Consider the following 13,473-nt stretch of genomic DNA (forward strand, 5'->3'; position numbering starts at 1 on the left):
AGAGGCGCTTCAGAGACTGGAGGGAAGGACCTGCAGGAGCCAGGGCTGCCCGCCGAGCTGCAGTTGCCGCTGCTGCCGCTGTCGCTGTCGCGCTGCCGCCGCCGCCGCCGCTGTCAGCGCCCCTCTGAAGAGTGACAGCTCCGCAAAAGCGGGAGGGAGCACCGAGCCCCGCGCCTCTACGAAACAGGTGCATGCGCCGATCTCCTGGTCAGTGGACCCAGCTTGCAAGGTACGTCTGGACTCATCCAGCAATGTGCCTTCCCCTGAGGCTGAGAAAAGACCCGTTTCACTGAGGGTGAGGATAGGGACTGTTCTGGGATCCTACTCCACCCTCAGTGATTGAAAAGCGGCCAGGTGGTGATCCCGAATAACCTGATTTCATTTTTTAAAAATCATGAAATTGGTTCTCGAGGATTCCCTTGCCCGTCGTTACTAGGTTTGTGTTAGGAAGTTTTCAGCCCTCCGTATTTTTCCTTTGACTTCGCTGCCTGTGTGGGGCTAGGAGAGCTGGAAGCAGTAAGCACCCATGGAAAGCTTTTGGTTAAGGCTAAAATGACATCGTGTAGTCTGGACTAATTGAATCAACACGTATGGAGAGCAACAATCTTTTTAGGTCCTGCTCTGGAAAGGGTCCATTTGGCCGGGAGCAGCCGTTCACTGTTACTCAATCTCCTGAAAAGTAACCATAGTAACTCACCTCTCTTTTGATGGGATCCTCCTCATTGGCTGCCTATCTTCCTTTGGAAAGCTCATCTCTCTAAATATAGAAGATGATGAGATCTGTAAGCATACATCCATGTAGAAAAGGTGCAGTTCACCATGGTCCTTTAAAGAAAAACTATCTTCAAAGAGAAAGTACCATTCGGCTATTTCAAATCCTGTGAGAAGTAGGGTATCTTAAAGAGAATGGTTGAGTTACCTGCTGGATTGTTACTTTAGAGAGAATATTTCTTGAACTTATACAAAATCTGGCATTTAAAAACGTATAAAGTATATCTGCCTCTGATTTTTTTTAACCTGCTGATGATCTCTCCAAAATAATCTCCCAGTAAATAATTGGTGAAATCACACTTATTTCCAAATTTCTTAGGATAGTTAAGATTCCTTATGTTTAAAATTCAGTCTGAAGAACACTAAAGTAATTGTGTGTGCTTGAAGGTTTATCTATTTATCTATCTGGTCCAGAACAGCCCACCTCGATCACCTTTGATGGGTCCTCCTATTGCATGCGTTCTCCTGACTTGATAACCAGTTCAAGTCAGTGCAGTCCTGACTCTCCCGATGTTACTTGCATCTGTCTCCATGTTTCAAAATCTCAGGTAGCCATTCATGAGCCTGAGGCTGTGAGAAATGCTTGCTGTGCAAAGGGGAACTTTCACCAGATTTTCTGAAGCTGTCCTAGAAATACACTTTTCAGATTGATTCAGCTTTACCAGGTAATCACTAGCTTAAAAGAAATTACTGTTTAAATATGTATCCAGAGAAATAAATGCTAATGTAGCATTACCATAACTTACAAGATCAATATGAGGGGTTGTTTATATAGATGGTTGCTGGGTAGAAGTCAATAGAGGTTTACTGTAGAAAGGACATTTGTGGGCTGGCAGATTTTCCTCTCTAAGACCCATGTGAATAGACTGGGCCAAATCACACAAATTAGGTAGCCTGCCTTGGGGAGCATGTCAAGCAAAAGTGCTATGAGCAAACTGGTGCATGCCTGAATGAAAGAAATGAAGAGAACTCCCCAAGTTGCAAAAGCAGTTCATGGTGCTTTTTGAAAATTTAATTTACGTTAAGGCCATGATGATAGAAACTCACGAGTGTTAAGCATTTTAAACCAAAACAAATTTTCAAGACGGAACACAGTCATTTGAGTGTTCAGCCCTCCAGTGCTGTGTTTAAGTTTCACATGTGCTGAGCTATCCATGTTCCTGTAGGTAAGCAGCCTAGCAAATTGCAGTCAAATTCATGAAAATAGAGCCTGCTGCATTTCTTCCCTGACTTTACCTCTCTTTGTAAAAATAAATAATTGAACCATTTTATCTAGAAACCTATTTGCAAATTTATTCTGGTCTAGTTGTATAGTTTTTATGATTATCATGAGACTTTAAAAGTCCTGGTCTCCATAGTCACTTACTGAAGTATGTTTAGTTTAATAATTTTAAGCATTAAAGATGACCACTTAAGCCCTCATTAGCCTTGAGCACCACCACCCTTTTTCCTTCCTCCGTTATAACTACTATATTTAATGATAAGAAACAAATCCAAGGAGACCAATAAGATTGTCACCTGCCATGAGAGGTATGTGGAGTTCTAGGCATGCTATCAATCTGAGGAGAGTTTGAATAAAGCAGCCACAGGTACAGGTTCATGTATATGCATTAGTCTTGTGCATTAGTAATTTATACACATCCTATCTCTTATGTAATATGCATAGGAGTTTAAAATCACTCAGTGCCCTTTAATTTACATGAACAGGTCTGCCCTTTCATCGAGACCACTATTGCAATCAAGAAGGTCAAGTGAAAAGGGTTCTTAAATTTTAATTTTGATTCTATCATGAATGTATAATGTGAATGTATACTGTGCAATTTTGATGAACATATCTGTTTCAAGTCATTCGTTAGAAAATGTTATCATGGCAGTTAGCTTTAAATAAATAAAAATAAATCAAATGGTATCATTATAAGCATTTAATTCTAAAGACACTGGTAGATCCTAAGGAAAAGCGTGGGAAAAAAATTCCACCAATTTGTAGTTAAGGATCTAGTCACTCTTGTCAATGGGAACGCCAGCTGTACTCGTACATACCACGAGTTATAAAGAGGGGTGTACGTGGGGCTACAAGGCTTACATAAGGCTGAGATCAAGCAGGTTAAAACTGAAACTGAGTTCTAATTTCAGTTTTTCCTTATATATTCTATTTGGAAGTGTTTATGTGTCTATGAACATTCCATGTTTAATTTTATGTCGTGTTGCTTTCCTGGGATTTAGAAGATGCTTTGAAACATGGAGAAATGTTGAAAGGTTTGATCAAGATGCCAAAGCCCTGGGCTCTGCACTGAGGATCCATGCCAGCTGGCTTTAGCTGTCAAAACACCGACAGCCTTACAATAGCTCTAAAGCTGAGGCATAACCAGTTCAGACTGCTCTATTTGTCAGAGCAATATGCTTCAAAAACCTAGACAAAGGTAAATAAAATAATGATTTCAGAAGCAGAGGGGTAAATTGACCATAGACATTCACCACTAAGACTGAGGAAGAAGCATACCCGCCATTTTGGGGAGGAGCTGATCCCTGTCAACGCCCCCCCCGCCCCCACCTTTCTAATAAGTTGTTTAACTAGTGTCAATACATTACTTTAATGTTTCCCCATTTTAAGTCTAACATAATTTTTTTAAAAAATTTTCCCAATTACATTTATGTTAACAGGCTAAAAACAGAGCCATCTAGTTCACTGCAGTATTTCTCAGTGGGGGGAGTAAGGGCACATTAATAAAAAGCACTAAGGGTTTGCTAGTGTTATGTTCAGTATTATAATATAGCTTTATAGTTAGAATTTTTTAAAGCTTTTTTCACATTATAAAATGCAACAAAAAGTCTTCTTGGCAGGTAGAGATACAAGAGTCTTCTAAACATTGGTGATGCTTAGAAGGGGAGGAGGGACAGGTTTGAAGCCGGGAAATACCCTCTGGGGTGGTGTATCGGGGTATGTGTTATTTTTAAAATGATTATTAAAAGGGAGCATGGGTTACCAGCGTCAAGAAAAGTTGGGGATATTGCAAAGAGAATCACAACTCAAGAGCCTGGAGTCTTAATTCTGTCTGCATGTGCTGCTAATTTACTGCTCTCTGGCTCATTGCTCCATATCTGCTGTGGGGGATAAAACCAGCTGTTAACTCAAGTGGAGTGTCTGAGTTGAGCACAATGCAATTTAATGAAGCACCTATAGTCCTTAGAAGACAGGTGTCCCATGAATGAAAAACATTTCACCACTAGAGCAACCCTGGTGGTGACACAAATCAGGCCAATGAGTGAGGGCAGAGAATCACCCGACTCCAGGGCAAATTCTCCTAGGGTCTTAGTGAGTAAAGGTAATGAATAGCCCAGCTCATGTTTTTCTACAACCCTTCTGGGATACTAGGCTAAATGTTTTCAGCAATATACCAAACCTGATGGTAGTCAAAGTGGGAGACAATGAGGATGATCTAGAGGAAGTATTTTTCAAAAGCTCTCTGCACTCCACTCACGAGGGATTGAAAAACCCTCCTCTCTGAGCAAAAGACCTGGGTATCTAAGGAAGTTATAACATCTCCCTAGACATCATCGGTAAGATATTCCTTGGAACCTATATCTACAATATGATTGCCTTGACAATGTTCTTTCTGAGTTATTCCCACTTTCCAAGGTGAAAGGTGTAGTGAAAGGGAGCATCATCCTTCAAAACAAGAAATGCACTTCTGAGGGGAAGTAAAGTGCAAAGTTCACCCGTGAAACTTACTGTACTTGGCCTCCATCATTCATAGGGCCAGATCACGGCAGAAGTTAGGCTTTGGTGCAGCAAGTAAGGTAACTTCATGATCACATGGCTGGTCAGATCCCATTTAATCATGTTCTCTTTGGTTCAGAGGCCATCAGCAGTGGAACAAGATAGGTAGGCTGTGGAAAGTTGTTATTTTATTTAATACTCCATGCCTAAGCTTGGGGTTCTCCCGAGGGACATGGAATCCAGTTCCTGACAGTGCTGCTGGTCTTGGGAAATTCTTCTCCTTCCTCTCCTATCAGTATCGCTGGAAACTTCTGAGAAACTTTTCCAGGAGCTGCAACTTGTTGGTAATTCTAAACTGCCAGCGGAGTCAATCTTTTGCTTGGAGTGGATGATAAATCTGAAGAAACAGATTGTTCCACTGATTTGGAGCTAAAAACTGGCATGAGTTCTGCTCCACAGAATATGTTATCTAGAAGGGTGCCAAGCAAGGGGTTTTGAGGGATAAAATTGATGGAATCTATCTATCACAAAGGTAAAGGCCTACAGAAGGAGCAGCTTTACGGCCTTGAATGTTGCTTCTGTCTACCTTCTCGAGTGCACTTGTGAATATTTCATGCTCCCGTGCTTAACACGAAAGAGAGGACAGATGTCCTGCTATAACAAACACAGTGCTCCTTCATAGGACACATATTTATAATTTCAAAAACACGATCGCTACACTCACAACACCTAAATTTTATTGTAGAGTAGAAAATGCGTGGAAATGTGAAAGGCACTGAGTATGTGCTTTTAAAACAGTATCTCGCTTAATTTACATACAACCCAAAGACTTTGATATTGTTCCACCATTTAATTGAGGAGGAAACTCAGGTTCTTTGAGGTTAACGACTTCACACGAAGTCACTAAGCAAATTGTAGAGCTGGGATTTGAACTAGTGCTGTGGGACGGCGCAACAACATCCTGTTGACGTATTTTAAGCCATGTAGCAAGACTGAAGAATGCAGCTAACAGTGACAGATGGCATAGCTCTTTCTAAACAAAAGTGGCCCTTAAGGAAGGATGTCTGCAAGCTTTGCGACTAGCAGAGCATTATTTAGTTAGGTGGGGACATATACTTTTTAAGGCTCAAGCCAAGCTAACTCCATGCAAAGGGAAATCAGTGAGGGACTGGAAGTTGAGGCCCATGATTAGTCCACCACACGTCAGCTGTGCATCTGAGACTAGATCCCACCTTCTTCGCCCCATTGATCAGACTCTTCTGTTGTCTAGCTTTATGGAGGCACACATCTCACTGGAGGATCTCAGCTCAGTTTTTGCAGTTATAAATTGCTGTGGGGAAGGAATAGAAACGTTACTCAAACGAAGATATGTTAAACCCATCACTTCTTCACCATCTCTCAGGCTTTTCAATCTCAGACAAACAATGGATTGCCATGACAGGGCTTGTTCTTTTATTATTGTCTGTTCTCTCAAAGTGTTTGTAAATTAATTTGCTGATGATCTTTCCTTAATGTACTGCCCCTGGGCTGTGTACCTAATGAAATCACTTGTGCAATAATAGGATTTCAGTTGTCTGGAGGCAGGAGCAGAACAAGAGGAAGAGCGCTTGAGCAATCATTTGTAATTACATTTGAAACATTTATTTTAAAAATGTGTATAAATTGTTCTGCTGGAACTCTAGTGACAGAGGTGGTCATTCTGTTCAGTAACTTCTTGTTCGTTGCTTCTTGGGAGTTTTACACTATGAAATGCATTGAGCTGGGCACAGATATTTTATGTTCCTCCGGGGGGTTACAGGATTAAAAGCAATTTGAATATCCAAGCCAGCATTAACCATTTTACCTTTTGAGATAAATATAGGCTCAGTCTCAGTTTTATAATTTATATCCTGTTCTCAGAACTCAGGACACTGAGAATGAACACATAAAGTCATTTCACTTTTTCTTGTCTATGTCAGGGCTAGTTGAGTTTGGCTCTTTATTTATGGGAGAATGATATAAACAGATTTGCACCTGTTTACTGGATCATAACAGGCAAATTTCTTTGGATAGCTAGAGTTACTTTAATTCTCCAAATGACTATCTGGATATTTCAAAAACAATTTACATTTCCTTCACCCCAAACATGTGACCAGTGGCAGTAAATCCAGAAACATTTTGCTGCAGTCGTTATAGCACCTGTACTATATTTTTTTCCTTGACCATTTGAAATATTCTTTTGTAGTCTTTTAACTCTCCAATTACAATCTAGTATCTCTAGGAGGGCAGGTGGTGGAAAAGAGTGTTGGGGTCAGAGGTAGGAGGCCAGGCTGGGATTGGTGTCTGTGGGATAGGTCTGTGTCTACTGCCCTAATAAGAGCTCAGATTTGATTGAGCACTTACTATATGCTAGGCACAGTGCCAGTCATTTTCCATGAATTATTTCAACGGTCCTATGAGCCAGTGTTATTTCTATCCCCACTTTACAAATAAGACTTGCAAAGAGCTTATATAATTTTCTCAAGGCCGCACAACCAAGAAACAGCAGAGCTGGATATTCAAACCCACTTCAACCTGACTTCAAAACCCAAACTCGCAGCCACACAACTATTGTAAATCATGGAACCCTTCCTGCCACAGGTTCCTCATCTGTAAACTTTGGAGGCTGACTCAGGTAGTCAATAAATTAGTTTCCAGCTCTGAATTTTTTGAATTTCAATCCAGCCAAGAAAACAGATGTAGGAACTTATGTTTGCTATATATTTTAGCCTCAAAGTGGCTAAAAGCATCCTCCAAAAACATTTATGCCAAAAACATTGCAAATAGCTAAACAGCCTGCAAGGAGGTAATTGTCAAACCAATACCAGCTGTGAAAGCTTTTCAGCATTTCAACAACCCTTGGGGTGTTTTTTAAGAGCAATAAACTAAGTGGCTAAGTGTGTTGCCCATGGAGCCGAGACACAAATCTGGACCCCTGAGAATTTACTGTGTTTTCAGGGTCTGATACATTCTATATCTGAGGCTAACGGCTCCAATACAGCCAAACAGGATCTTAATTAATGAACCTTGGAGACATTTAGGATAATTTTTTGGTCTTGATCTATGAATTAAAAACACCTTCCCCAGAGAATCACTTGGTTTATTTGACATTCGGTTCTCTAAGCGGCCACCTGTTTTCTTTCATTAAAAGGTTTTTATTTGGTCTTAAATGCTATAGACATTGCATTCCTTTGGAAAATAAAATGAGCAGATGTTAAAAGAACAAAACATATATAGATGAAAATGTGTGCTATGGTAAAATCATTCTAAGTCTTTCATCAATCCTTTCCTACTGTGATAAGCCATTGGACCCTATTTAAAAAAACACAGTGACCTGTCCAGCTCTAATGCTAATAACAGTCATTGATACTTCTTATGTTGAAAAGTGACCTCATTCTTCCTTTACTACTTAGTTAAAAGTCAGTCTGGCTTTGTTCATGATGCTACAGTATCGAAGCCAATGTAGCCAATGTTGGGATAGCAGCACCACCACCAACAAAAATCAATCCTTCTGATTGCTTGGCATTCTGACGCTAAAGCAATCAGTTGATGGGCTGAATGCTCTGCTTTCTTGCTGTTGTAGTGAAACTACCATCCCTGTCTAGAGCTGTAATATAGAGGCTCTCAAAATTCTGTCCCTGCACCTGCATTTGTTACAAATGTAGATTCTCTGCTTCTAGTTCAGGGCTACTGAAGTAGAAATTCTGGGGGTAGGACCCAGCAGTTTGTGCTTTAAGGAGCCCTTCTGATGATTCTGATGCGCTCCAACATTTGAGAACCACTGCAGCATCAACTTAATAGTTAGAAAAGAATTCAGTCACAATAATTAATTGTCATCACAGAATAACCCAAAGCTTCACCTAATTATTTGATTAAATTCTTTAAAAATACATGTAAGAAAATGCAGTTTACAAAAAAAACCGCTAAAAAACAAAAACCAAAAAACAACCCAAAACAGCCCCGGAGAAAACTGGATTCAGTAAGGCTTTGTATTCAATACACTCCGTTTTGTTCTCTTTCCCCCCCAACCTTTCAAAATCTGTGAAAACTCCGTATAAACTGAGTTCTGCTTATTGAATTCAGAGATTGCATACGTATAGTAGCAACTATTGTCTTTGATTCAGTTGGGAATAATCATTGTCCATTTGTCTCTTTGTAGGTCAGACCAACCAGTGCTTTAAAATTCTTCCTGCCCTTACACATCATGCCAATTCTAACTGAAGATTCCTTTGGGTTTATAGTACACACTGGTATCAATGAAAATTTGGAATGCTTTAGCTGTGATTTATGTAGCTTCTCCTGCTTTAGGAAAACCATCCAGCTCCTAAAAGCTGCAGGAAGTGTTACACAGGTACCACTGAATTGGAAGAAAAACTAGAAAAAACAAGAAAAAATGACATGCACATTTTTAACATTTAAGATTTTTGAAATTTAAGACATGAGAGGAAAAACATCAAATGTCTTCATCATAAATTTATCTAACACGTTAGTAAACTACGCATTTTGTGAATCAAATAGTTTCGACACCTGGAAATGTTTGAGGATGTGGATTAAAAGTAAAACCGTTGATGTGTACATATGAGCATTTATTTTGGTTTCGACCCCTGAGGTGGAATGAGTATGTACTAACCAGGACTCAATTTGTATTCTAAATTAATTCAGTGCTTTCACTTGGAAGCTACTTGTCCTTCGCTTTTCAAATTGAACTTGCCTGTTTTCTGTGATATGAGCACCACCTACAGTACAAACTAGGAACTCCCTTTAAACCAAATTATTTCTGCAAATGGGCTTTCAGGACACTACTGTCCTTCCTTAAACAAGTCAGAATCCCCAATAGCAATAGTATTTTAAAGCAGAGAACAAAGATTTTCACATTCAGATATTATATACCAAGGTCAAGCTTGCTAGTCAGAATGTTATTTAAACCTTTCACTTCCATATGATTAACCTCTGTGTTACCTGGATGGTCATACCATGACCATATCATAGGGTTTGTCTATAGACACACATAATTATTTCTTTAGAGTATAATTGGGTTGCCAACCATTTTACGTCAATTTGATTAACCTGGCAACATCAAATTTTCTTTGTAAATTAGGTAGTTTAAAAGAATGACAAAAAATAACTTACCTCTCTTTCCATTAATTTTGTGACTCAACTTCACCTTTGGGCATATTTAGATCTTACCTGGCATGGAATTAAATAGGGGATTGGTAAGTACTTTATTTCTGAGGAGCTGCATAAGGAAATAAATATAATTCTCCAACCTGGACCATCTATTTTATAGGGTCTGAATAGTGGCATTTTCTGCAAACAGGCTTTTTGGTCACAAGAGAATTGCTCCTGACTACTTTATCATGGTGCTCGGTAAATGAAGATAGAATTTTATTTTCTAGGGTCAACAGTTTCTTTTTATAAGTAGAACTTATATGATAAAATATTCTTTGCCACAATAAAACCTGACTTTTCTCCAATTATTTTATTTTGTTTAGCTTATCCAGCAAAAGTATTAACATATACATTAACAACGTCGAAAGTAGCCTACTTTAAGAGAAAATATGCAGAAGAAGAAGATTTACATCAAGATTACCATGGGTATTTTCCAAAAGTAAGGGTTTACTTATCATTACTTTTTCTTTTTTATGAGTCTTGTCAATAGCAAAAGCTCTGGTTTTCATTTTTCTAAAACGTAGATATGATGTATTTGCTTTCCAGCACCTGATATTGCCTGAGGACAGGACTTGCATTCTCAAACTTTCTCTGGAGAAGCTCAGGTTTCTTGAAGACCCAGAAACCTACTTAAGAAGGTCTGTGTTAATTAACAATTTGCTGAGGAAGATACATCTAGAGACGGAGAAAGAGAGCTATGAATACTTTAAAGCAGCTCCGTGTTATAAGACTGCTTATTCTGATACAAGAAAACGGCTGAAGTTCATGGTACAGGAATGCTGTTCTCAGTCTCTTTATTATGAAGAGCTGCATTCATATCATATTGTGCCTTATGCTTCGGAGAATGCCATTTATGGAATGGGCTACACTAGCAGCCACTTGGAGCAAAATTCTCAGTTGCTTATTTATAAGATGAATTAAAGTAACCGTTAAGTTCATTGATACTTTGTTTCTAAATGCCTGAACTGTTTATAGTGAAGATGTTACAATAAGGCACGAATTACCAGTGCACTTGAGATCACAGATGCCGTGCATGCTGAACTGAGTGGAGAGAACCCTGGTTATTACTCAGCAGTCCTGAGTACCATCCAAATAGAAAATAAGTCCACATATTATAAGTGCTTTACAGGCAAAGGTTTTTATGCTCTTTTTAAGATAAGAGGATGTGTACAAGGGACCTATGTGAAGTTCTTATACTGATTTAAACTTTTAAGCCCCCTGTTTCCAAATTCTGCCACTCTTAGTGGCAATTAACAAAAAATGGCATTGAACTGATGATGTGGTGTCCTTGAATATTAAGGGTGGAATGAATTTAGTTTTCTGTAAACAATGAGGGGAAGATAGGTTCTTTCTGAAAAGCTTTGGCTTGTCAAGCATTGTGCCAAATACTTGTTTGACACCATTCTCCTCTTACCGTTAGTGGCAATTCAAGATGGGGCAAACGTATTGCAACTTAACTGCTGAACGTAACAACCAGATTACTCCAAACTGATCCATTTTATTTTATTTTATTTTATTTTATTTTATTTTATTTTATTTTTTAATTTTATTCTTGGCCTAATAGACATTTCTCTTATAAGTAAAATTTAATAAAATGAGCCTTGCAGATGGGCTTATCTGTAAGTTCTAGAGGTCAGTTAAAATTTGTGGTGGGCCTTCAGTTAAGGGTTTACATTTTATTTATGATGTCATTCTTACAGGCTGTGAAGCTCAGGAAAAGGGTAGGCAGGTCAAATTTTTAATAGGTTAATAATTTTAAAAAGTCTTATCTGCAAAAATTGGTGAAAACAACAGAAATTCTACATGATGTTATTTCTTCATCGAGAAGTACATTTAAGGCTGCCTGGATGAAACTTTGCACTGATTTTTGTATAGTAGTTGACCATTCACTATTTGACAAAATGTTTCAGAATGCTTTTGGTAGTGAAGTTTAGATAAGTCCCTATATTTTGCAATTTGAAAGATAATTATTTAACAAGTTGGGATAGATTCCTGAAATTATTTGAAGTGGTTCTTAATGTTCTTTGAGGTTTGAGTGAGATGTCTGATTTCAGTGTCTGGAGTTATGTTCTACGGAGCATAGCTTTTAAAGAATTGTTATTAACTGATAAAGCAGATTGGGAAAACTAGGTGCCAAAGGTATATTCAAGAAAATACCAAAGACCCAAAGATGAGTGTTAGAGAGACTATGATAATGAAGATAAGAATCTAAAATAAGGGCTGCACAGGACATAGAAGAACATCGTTAAAGGGTTTTGGAATGAATTGCTTACTAATGTGCTTTCAGAGCACTTTATACATAATAATGAAAATCAAGGACACTGCTTTAAGTGAAGATATTACAGGCCTTCAGTGATCATACACTTTCACAAATCTAAATATGGTGACTTGTCAACATTGTACCTTCCCTAGTTGAATGCCATCTTGTGACCAAGACGTCTTCTTTTTATTCAAGAGAATTTTGTTTTTAGTTCCGATTCACTATTTGTCCCCTTTAATGAATCATCAGGTGAGTCACGTGGATGTTCTTGATATAAATATTGGTGCCCTAATTAGCATGGATTGTTGTTGAAGATTATATAGATCTATAATTGATAAGAGTATCAGGTTTGTATTTAATTGCTCAATCAGAATTATTAAAAAATACTTTAGAACTGAAAAATTATAATTGGAGCTAATTTTTAAAGGCAATTTTGTTTGAATGGTGAGATAGCTTTGAAATAAATATAAATATTTAAGAATTAATTTAAGGGCAAAATTTGGCACCAAAGTTCAAAAACTTTATTTCAATGCTTATAGAATATCTTATTTCTAAGAACACTTCTTTTAAAAGGTAGGTTTCTTAAACAATGGGGATATTAATTGAATAGACTCCAAATTAGATAGGATAATTATACTGCATATAATTTAAAAATAGGATTAGCTCTCTAATAGTTTTAACTTTTTTTTTCCCCACTGAGAGAAACATTTGGTTTGGTTTAGGACAGTGTCTATAAGAAAAACACACCAGTGTGAATTGATGAGACTTACAAAACTGCCATATACTGAAATTGTTTGAGGATAGAAATGCAACTTTGGCATAGAATAGAGAAGGAGAGAAAAAATTACCAAGAAAGTGTGAAATTATATAGTTAGGGTGTGTCAAAAATGTTAGACAAAGTAACAACTCTTGGGCAATGAACCTGTAACAGAGGTAAAGTCTCTTTTATTTGATGACATCATTAACTGAGCTCTCTGATCTACATATTCATATGTAGAAAAGGAACTGTCTTAGAAACAGTGGTATTTGTGAATATGCTTTTTGAAAAAATGATTTCAAACCAAGTTATTTAAAAATATCTTTAAGGGCATTTAATTTCTTGTCCAATAAACAATTCATAGATAAGGAGTGGACTAATTTACTATCTTGATTTTTATTTAAATGATGTAAACTTCTCTGAATCAACCAATAAGTTGCTGTTATTTTATCATGGCAAACTGAAATATAGAGAGACTCCATATAGACCTGCTTTGCTAACCCCATCCCAAACGTTCTATTATGGGAGAAGGAAAAGGTGGGAGACCAGTTAAAACTACCTTGAATTTAGACATCCTTTCTTTGGGAACAAAAGCCATCTTTAGAGCAAGAAAGACAGGATGAGAAACCTGAATGCTTTTGGTAATATTGATCACTTTTGTGGGTCATCACTTTTGTGGGTCTTCAGCCGGAAGGCCTAGTAAAGAAGAAAATTTTAAAAAGAGAGAAGAGGAAAATGAAGAGATGAGGAAGGAAAAAACTGTGTGCGCTCCGGCGGGGG

At 38.0% G+C, this 13,473-nt stretch overlaps 1 long non-coding RNA gene across 1 annotated transcript; it reads left to right on the forward strand.

The window, feature by feature from the left end:
* On the forward strand, positions 1 to 13,464 carry LOC109488734. The gene is made up of 3 exons (XR_002141636.2): positions 1 to 229; positions 10,000 to 10,115; positions 10,223 to 13,464. It is a non-coding gene; the product is annotated as an uncharacterized LOC109488734 (long non-coding RNA).
* The last annotated feature ends 9 nt before the right edge of the window (positions 13,465 to 13,473 follow it).

This window comes from Ailuropoda melanoleuca, chromosome 14 (genome assembly GCF_002007445.2).
Source record: "Ailuropoda melanoleuca isolate Jingjing chromosome 14, ASM200744v2, whole genome shotgun sequence".
NCBI lineage: Eukaryota > Metazoa > Chordata > Mammalia > Carnivora > Ursidae > Ailuropoda > Ailuropoda melanoleuca.